This window comes from Cynocephalus volans, chromosome 3 (genome assembly GCF_027409185.1).
Source record: "Cynocephalus volans isolate mCynVol1 chromosome 3, mCynVol1.pri, whole genome shotgun sequence".
NCBI classification, from domain to species: Eukaryota; Metazoa; Chordata; class Mammalia; order Dermoptera; family Cynocephalidae; genus Cynocephalus; species Cynocephalus volans.
Window position 1 is genome coordinate 103,783,323 of NC_084462.1, and position 10,045 is coordinate 103,793,367.

The following is a 10,045-nucleotide window of genomic DNA, read 5'->3' on the forward strand; positions in this document are numbered from 1 at the left end:
CTCTTTTTGATTATAGCCAGTCTAGCTGGGGTGAGGTGATATCTGAAGGTGGTTTTAATTTACATTTCCCTGATGACTAGTAATGTTGAGAATTTTTTCATGTACCTGTTGGCTATTTGTATGTCTTCCTTTGAAAAATGTCTTTCCAGTGCCTTTGCCAATTTTTAAATTGGGTTCTTTGTTATTTTACTGTGTAATTGCTTGGGTTCTTTGTATATTATGGATATTAATCCCTTGTTGGATGCAAAGTTAGCAAAAATTTTCTGCCACTCTGTAGGTTGTCATTTCACTCTGTTGATTGTTTCCTTTGCTGTGCAGAAGCTTTAGAGTTTGATATAGTCCCATTTGTTTATATTTTCTTTTGTTGCTTGTGCTTTTGGGCTTGTATTCATAAAGTCTGTGCCCAGACCTAGTTGATGAAGTGTTTCACCTATATTTTTCCTCAGTAATTTTACAGTTTCAGGTCTTATACTTAAGTCTTTAATACATTTGGAGTTGGCTTTAGTATATGGTGAGAGATACATGTGTAGTTTCATTCTTCTGCATATGGATATCCAATTATCCCAGCACGACTTATTGAAGAGGCAGTCTTTTCTCCAATGTATGTTTTTGTTACCTTTGTCAAATATCAGATGGCTATAAGCCTGAGGGGTGATTTATGGGTTCTCCATTCTTCTACACTGGTCCAAGTGTCTATTTTTATGCCAGTACCATGCTGTTTTGGCTACTATAGTTTTGTAGTATAATTTGAAGTCAGGTAGTGTTATGCCTCTGGCTTCATTTTTTTTGCTCAGGATTGCTTTAGCTATTTGGGGTCTTCTGTTGTTCCACATGAATGTGAAGATTGTTTTTCCATTTCTGTAAAGAATGTCATTGGTATTTTGACAGGATTGCATTGAATCTGTAGATTGCTTTGGGTAGTATAGACATTTTTATAATGTTAATCCTTCTAATCCAAGAGCATGAAATGTCTTCCTTCTTCTTGTGTTCTCTTTAATTTCTTTCAGTAGTAGTTTGTAATTCTCATTGTAGAGATCTTTTACCTCCTTGATTAAATTGATTCCTAGGTATCTTATTTTTTTGATGACTATTGTAAATGGGCTTTCTTTCTTGAATTCTTCTGCTGTTAGCTTATTATTAGAGAATATAAATGCAACTGATTTTGGGCATTTATTTTGTATCCTGCAATGTTACTGAAATTATTAACCAGCTCTAGGAGTTTTTTGATAGAGTCTTTAGGTTTTTCCATATATAGTATCATGTCATCTGCAAATAGGGACAGTTTGACTTCATCTTTTCCAATCTGGATGCCCTTTATTTCTTTCTCTTGCCTGATTGCTTTGGCTAGTATCTCCAGTACTATGTTAAATAGAAGTGGTAAGAGTGGGCATTCTTGTCTTATTCCTGTTCATAAGAGAAAAGCCTTCAGTTTTTCCCCATTCAGAATGATAATGGCCTTGGGTTTGTCATATATGACCTTCACTTTGTTAAGATATTTTCCTTCTATACCTAATTTTTAAAATCTTTACCATGAAGCGATGTTGAATTTTGTCAAATGCTTTTTCAGCATCTTTTGAGATAATCATATGGTCTTTGTTTTTGAGTTTGTTGATGTGATGTATCACATTTATTGACTTTTGTATGTTAAACCATCCTTGTATTCCTGGGATGAATCCCACTTGATCATAGTGTATAATTTTTTTGATGTGTTGCTTTGTTCTGATTGCTAATTTTGTTGAGGATTTTTGCATCTGTGTTCATCAAGGATATTGGCCTGTAATTTTCTTTCTTTGTCATATCTTTATCTGGTTTTGGTATCAGAGTTATTTTGGCCTCACAGAATGTGGGAGAATGGCTTCTGTTTCAATTGTTTGGAATAGTTTGAGGAGAATTGGTATTAATTCCTCTTTAAAGGTTTGATAGAATTCAGCTGTAAAGCCATCTGGACTTGAGCTTTTCTTTGTTGGAAAATTTCTGATTACTTCTTCAATCTCATTTCTTGTTATTGGTCTGTTCAGGTTTTCTATCTCCTCTTGGTTCAGTCTGGGGAGTTTGTATGTGTCCAGAAACTTATCCATATCTTCCAGATTTTTATATTTGTTGTCATACAGTTGTTTATTATAGTCTCTAACGATTCTTCATATTTCTGTGGTACCTTTTGTAATGTCTCCCATGTCATTTCTGAATTTGTTATTTGGGTCTACTCTCTTCTTTTTTTTGTAAATGTATCTAATGGTTTGTCTATTTTATTTATCTTCTTGAAAAACTAGCCTTTTGTTTCATTGATATTTTGTATCATTTTTTGGGTCTCTTTCATTTAGTTCTGCTCTGTTCATAATTATTTCTTTCCATCTACTGCCTTTAGGATTGGATTGTTGTTGTTTTCCTAGTTCTTTGAGGCATAGTGATAGGTCACTTATTTGAAGTCTTTACATTTTTTTGATGTAAACATTTATTGCAATAAATTTCCCTCTTATTACTGTTTTTGCAGTATCCCTCAGGTTTTGGTTTGATTTATCTTTATTTTCATTAGTTTCAAGAAATTTCTTGATATCCTGTTTAATTTCTTCTTGGACACATAGGTCATTCAGGAGTCTATTGTTTAGTTTCCATGTATTTGTATAGTTTCCAGTGTTTTGCTTGTTACCGATTTCCCGTTTTATTCCATTGTGGTCTGAAAAGGTACTTGGAATGATTTCAACTTTCTAAAATTTGCTGAGACTAGATTTGTGACCTCATATGTGGTCTATCCTGGAGAATGTTCCATGTGAGAAGAAAGTATATTCTTTAGTTGTTGGGTGAAATGTTCTGTATATATCTGCCAGGTCCAGTTGGTCTAAGGTGTAGTTTAAATCCTGTGTCTCTTTGCTGATTTGTTCCCTGGAAGATCTGTCCCATACTGAGAGAGGGGTGTTCAGGTCATCCACTATTAACGTATTAGGGCCTATTTCTTTCTTTAGGTCTAAGAGTGTTTCCTTTATATATCTGGGTGTTCCAGTATTGGTTGCATACATATTTACGATTGTTTTGTAGCTGGGGTGGATCCTTTTATTATTATACAGTGGCCTTCTTTGTCTCTTTTTATGTTTTTTGGTTTAAAGTCTATTTTATCTTATATAAGAATAGCTACTACTGCACGTTTTTTGTTTCTATTTGTATGGTATATCTTTCTCCATCCTTCACTTTTAATCTGTGTGTGTCTCTACAGGTGAGGTGGGTCTCTCAAAGGCAGCATGTACTTGGGTCTAGCTTTTTATTCCAATCAGTCAGTCTGTGTCTTTTGAATGGGGAGTTTAATCTATTTACATTTAGAGTTGTTATTGACAGGTATTGTTCAATTTGTGCCATTTAATTGCTTTTTGTTTAAATGTTTTAAATATCTTTTGATCATTACTTCCCCTTTTATTTCTCTTCTTCAATGTTAGTTGGAAATTTAAGGTGACATGATTTAGCTTCCTTTTCTTTCTCACTGGCATTTTTGTTTTAATGGTGGGTTTTGCTTTTTCTTGTTTATCTGTGACAGTGATCATCATTATTCAGATTCCAGATCAATGACTCCCTTGAGAATTTCTTGCAGGGCTGGTCATGTGTTGGTGAACTCCCACAGTTTTTGTTTGTCTGGGAAATACACTATTTCTCCTTCATTTCTGAAGGGTAAAGAATTCTTGCTGGGTAAAGAATTCTTGGCTGGCAATTTTTTTCTTTCACTGTTTTGAATATATCATTCTGCTTTCTTCTGGCCCGTAGGGTTTCAGTTGAGAAGTCTGCTGTTAGTCTGATGGGGGTTCCCTTATAGGTGACTTGATGCTTTTCTCTTACTGCTTTTAGAATTCTCTCTGTGTTTTTGAGCTTTGCAGATTTGACTATAATTTGTCTTGGAGAGAATCTTTTTGGATTGAATCTGTTTGGGGACTATTGAGCTTCCTGGATCTGAAGGTCTGCATCTCTCCCTATACCTGAGATGTTTTCTGTTATAATTTCCTTGAATAGGTTTTCAATACCTTTTTCTTTCTCCTCCCCTTCTGGAATACCCTCAATTTGGATGTTAGAGTGCTTGAGGTTGTTAGCTATCTTTCTTAGATTTTCTTCATTATTTTAAATTCTTTTTTCCTTTTTTTTGTGTCTGCCTGGGTTATTTCAAAAAGACCATCTTACAGATCTGAAATTCTTTCCTTTGCTTGCTCTAGTCTGCTGCTCAAGCTCTCTGTTGTGTTTTTTATTTCATTGAATGAATCTTTCATTTCTAGGAGTACTGTATTTTTAAGGTATTAATCTCTTTGTAAATTTCTTCCTTTGTATTCTGGATATTTTTTCTTGTTTCATTGTGTTCGCTAATTGAGTCTTCTTTTATCTCTATAAGTTTTCTTAAGAACATTGCTTGAAATTTCTTTCTGGCATTTCAAGAATTGCCTGTTCTATGGGGTCTCGAATTTGAGCTTTACTGTATTCCTTCGGTGGTGTCATATCTTCTTGTTTGTCTGTAGTTCTACTATTTTTTCATTGATGTTTTGTTATCTGGTAGAGGACTTGCTTCTTCTATTACTCTGGGGTTGGCTATAAGGATAAATATTTCCTCCTCAATTTGCAGGATCTACTGGTGACTCTTCTTATATCAGTGTAGTCAAGTGAATGCATGTTTCCTGTAGAGTAGCCCTGGCTGCTACTGTGGTGGTGAACTGTCCTTGCAGTTCCATAATTTTCCACACCATTAGGTGTGGCAGTGTCTATATTGCACCACCTTGGCTCCTGTTCCAGCTTTCCGTGGCTGTACACTGGGACCCTGGTACTGGGACTTGGCTCACCTCGGCGCCTGCTGGGGCTGTGGGTGCTGTTTTGTTATTTATGTTCAGAACTGTTAATTAACAGTTTACCTACCGGAACAGAGGTTCATGTAGTAATTAGTGTCCAGGACAATTTTGATATATGGTAAGCTCTGAGATTTCCAACTCCCAAGATTTTTCCATTTTTATTATTTAAAAATACTTCCTCATCTTCTGAAAATCTCTTTGAGCCAGGTCTGAGGTTAAAGCCACATTGGATTAGATTTTTTAATTAAAATTATTGAAAGTTATTTAAAAAAGTTAAAAGTATTCATAGCTCCTATAATCAATCAATTTATTCATTAAGATTGTGAATTGAATGGAATTAATTATGTTTATATTTTTAATATTTGTCCTTCCTTCTACCATTAGACTCAGTGAGGACAGGAACATATCTGCCTCTTTTATTGCTAAATTCTCAGGGCCTGGCCCATAATAGTAAGTGTCAACAGTTAGTTGCTACCTTTTTTTTTTTGGTGCAGTTTTATCAGATATCTAGCACACATTTATGTGTAACACAGAATATTGGATCTGGAAGGGACCATCAATGGTTGTCTAGTCCAATTCTGTACTTTTCCCTCTAACATAAATATAAGACTCTGGAGAAGAGAAGTGACTTCCACATGGCTACATAAAAAATGGGTGGCAGAGCTAGGACCCTACATCCAATTCCCATTATCCTGTTTTATGTAGGTCTTTTTCCTTTACTTCTCTTTTGGTCAATCCAAGTATGTTATAGGTAAGAAGGAAATCTGTCCAAGGTGAGCAGAGTATTTCTCTTCTTTTTATTTAGTTCAGTTCCAGGTATCTTAAGTTTTTACAGTCTGACTTGGGGAGTTATTTTAAAAATAATTTTGAAGTATAGTAAAGTGTTAAGGGATAAAACTTTTTATTATTTATATATTTATTTTTGAAATTGGCATTGATTTTGAATTCATACAAAATTTATTACAAATATATACCGGTGTCATTAAAACAGTTTTATCGTTCACTACATATAGGGAATCAAATTTCATAATTGCATTTAGCATGTCCACAGTAGCATTGGTTTCGAAGTTGAAAGGTCATTGATGATTAGGCTGTGAGTTTAAATAAAATTGCATTATGTTTTTTCTTCTGCCTCTTAGATTGCAAATGTAACGAACAGGCGATATTGACATGAGTTAGCATTACCTAGTAAAAGAAATGTTGATGCCTGTTTTCTGTTTGCCTTCTTTCCTGCACCTCATCCTCCATGATTGCAAAGATAACTTGAATGTAAACATATCATTGTTTTAACAGTAACTACAATAACATCAGTATGAGTAATAAAATACAAATGTGAATTCTTGCTTTGATTTACAAAAATTACATGAATAAAGTCAGTTCTCATTTATTATCATATGGTAACTTACATAGTATTATCAATTTTATGTTTTCCCCATTTAAGTTGCTTTGTAGAATTCTTCCTCTAAATTCTATTTCTCCTCCTGCATCCCCCATTCTCCATTCTCCCTTCATCACTATTATCACTACTAAGTTTGTAGTTTCTGAATTTTTCTCCTTTCTTAGCATGTTCAAGTAAGGAAAAAAATGAGTTGACTGTCAGGCTGTAATCAGTGACCTAAGTGGGTTTGTTTCTCATTGTGTTGTCATGTACATGTCGATTCTCCAGGCCAAGACTTCCTCAGCTGCAGAATGAGGGCAATGAACTGTTTGATTTCTATGGTCACTTTTTTTTCTTTTTAAAATTTTATTTATTATTAGAATATTCATTCTTACAAATCAGGATATTTATTTTTGCCCTTTGCCTGACCTGTCACTTCCCCAACCCCCTTCTTCCCTCCCTCCCATCTCTAGCATCCTTCAGAAAAGACCACAACAGGTGATTTTGAATTTAGGATACTAATGAATTGAGTATTTGCTCACTGATATAAAAATGAAGGAAGGGACTTTAGAGTTAAGAGACTGTTTCAGAATTTAATGATTTTTTTTCTTTAGGGGAAATCCAGACGAAATTTATATATAAATCATGCCAATTCTTGATTACTAAGAAATTGATTGCTCAGTTATGGAAATTATACAAATCCATTGAAATTAAACAAATCCACGAAAATTAAACAACATGCTCCTGAACAGGAGCATGAAGAAATGATCAAGAAAGAAAGAAGATCCATGAAGAAATTAAACAGGAAATCCAACAATTTCTCAAAACTACTGAAAATAAAGACACTTCACACCAAAACTTGTGGGATACTGCAAAACAGTACTAAGAAGGAAGTTTATTGCAATAAATGCTTACATCAAAAGAAAAGAAAATTTGAAATAAACAACCTAACACTACATCTCAAAGAACTAGAAAAATAAGAACAATCTAATACCAAAATTAGTAGGTGCAAAGAAATAACTAGATCAAAATAGAACTAAATGAAATAGACCCCCAAAACAACAAAAAAATCAATGAAACAAAAAGTTAGTTTTTTGAGCAGATAAACAAAATAGACAAACCATTATCTGGGCTAACTAAAAAAAGGAAGAGAGATGACCCAAATAATAAAAATCAGAAACAAAAAAGGAGACATTACAATCTATAACACAGAAATGCAAAGAAACATTAGACAATATTATGAACAAATATACACCCTAAAAATTGAAAACTTGAAGGAATGGATAAATTTCTGGACACACAAAAACTACCAATACTGAACCAAGAAGAAACAGAAAACCTGAACAGGCCAATAACAAGCAATGAGATTGTAGCAGTATTCAGCAGTCTCCCAAGAAAGAAAAGCCCAGGACTGGATGGCTTTACTGCTGAATTCTACCAAACCTTTAAAGAGGAATTAATACCAATTCTCGTCAAACTATTTCAGAAAATTGAAACAGAGGCCATTCTCCCAAACTCATCCTATGAGGCCAGCATTGCCCTGACCAAAACCAGAGAGATACAACAAAAAAAGAAAACTGTAGACCCATATATCTGATGAACATAGATGCAAAAATCTTCAGTAAAATATTAGCAAACAGAATACAGCAACACATCAAAAAAATTATACTTCATGATCAAGTGGGATTCATCCCAGAGATGCGAGGATGTTTCAACATATGCAAGTCAATAAATGTTATATGACACATCAACAAAAATCAATGACAAAATAATATGATTGTCTAAATAGATGCAGAAAAAGCATTTGACAAGATTCAACATCCTTTCATGAAAAAGACTCTCAGCAAATTAGGTATGGAAGTATGGTATCTAAACATAATAAATGCCATATATGACAAACCCACCACCAGTATCATCCTGAATGGGGAAAGTGTAAAGCTTTTTTCTTAAGAACAAGAACAAGACAAAGATGCCCACTGTCACCACTCCTATTTAAGGTAGTATTGGAAGTAGTAGCCAGATAAATCAGTCAAGAGAAAGAAATTAAGGGCATCCATATGGGAAAAGATGAAGTCAAACTGTCCCTGTTTGCAGATGACATGCTCTTATATTTAAAAAAGCCTAAAGACTCTACAAAAAACCTCTGAGAATTGATAAACAATTTCAGTACTGTTGCAGGATACAAAACGATACACAAAAATCAGTGGTATTTTAATACTTGAACAATGAACTAGCAGAAAAAGAAATCAAGAAAGCTAGCCCATTTACAATAGTCACCAAAAACAAAAACAAAAACAAAGAAAACTAGGGATAAAGTTAACGAAGGATGTGAAAGATCTCTTCAATGAGAACTACAAATCACTGTTGAAAGAAATTAAATAAAACAGAAAAAGATGGAAAGATATTCCATGCTTTCAGATTGGAAGAATCAACATTGCAAAAATGTACATACTACCCAAAATGATCTACAGGTTCAATGCAATCCACATCAAAATACTAATGACATTCCTCACAGAAAAAGAAAAAACAATCCTAACATTCATATGGAACAACAAAAGACCTCAAGTAGCCAAAGCAATCCTAAGCAAACAAACAAACAAATAAACAAAAGGCTGGAGGCATAACACTACCTGACTTCAAATTATACTAGAAAGCTATAGTAACCAAAAGAGAATGGCACCAGCCTAAAAACAGACACACAGACCAATGGAACAGAATATAGAACCCAGAAATCAACCCGCATGCTTACAGCCAAGTGATCTTTGACAAAGACCAAAAACATAACACTGGGGAAAAGACTGCCTCTTCGATAATAGTGCTGTGAAAACTGGACATCCATATGTAGAAGAATGAAATTACACCATATCTCTCACCATTTATCAAAATCAACTGTAAATGGATTAAAGACTTAAATATAAGTCCTGAAACTATAAAACTTCTAAAAGAAAACATAGGGGAAACACTTTGAGAAGTAGGACTGGACAAAGACTTTATGAATAAGACCCCAAAAGCACTGATAACAAAAGGAAAATAAACAAATGGGACTATATCAAACTAAAAAGCTTCTACACAGCAAAAGAAACAATTAACTGAGTGAGAGGACAACCTACAGAGTGGGAGAAAATATGTGCAGACTGTGCATCTGACTAGTATACACAAGGAACTCAAAGAACTTAACAGTAAAAAATCAAAAACAACCCCCCCAAACCAAATAACATGACTAAAAAATTGTCAAAGGAGCTGAATAGGAATTTCTCAAAGGAAGATGTACAAATGGTCAACAGACACATGAAAAAATGCTCAGCATCACTCACCATCAGGAAAATGCTAATCAAAACAACACTGAGATATCATCTCACCCCAGTTAGACAGGCTATTATCAAAAAGACAGACTAACAAATGCTGATGAAGATGCGGAAAAAGGCAAATCCTTGCATACTGTTAATGGGACTGTAGATTGGTGCAGCCGTTATTGAAAATGGTATGGAGTTTCCTCAAACAACTACAGATAGAACTGGTATACAATCCAGCAGTCCCACTGCTGGGTGTATACCCAAATGAGTGTAAATCATCATTGTAAAAGTATACCTGAAATCCCGTGTTTATTGCAGGTCTATTTATAATAGCCGAGAGTTGGAACCAACCTAAACATATATTGTTGGAAGACTGGATAAAGAAAATGTAGTATATTTACACAATGGAATACTACTCTGCCATAAAAAAGAATGAAATACTGTCATTTGCAGTAACATGGATGAACTTAGAGAAAATTATGTGATGTGAAATAAGTCAGGCACAGGAAGAGTAATGCTACATGTCCTCACTAAAAGTGGGAGCTAAAAGAAACAAACAAATAATA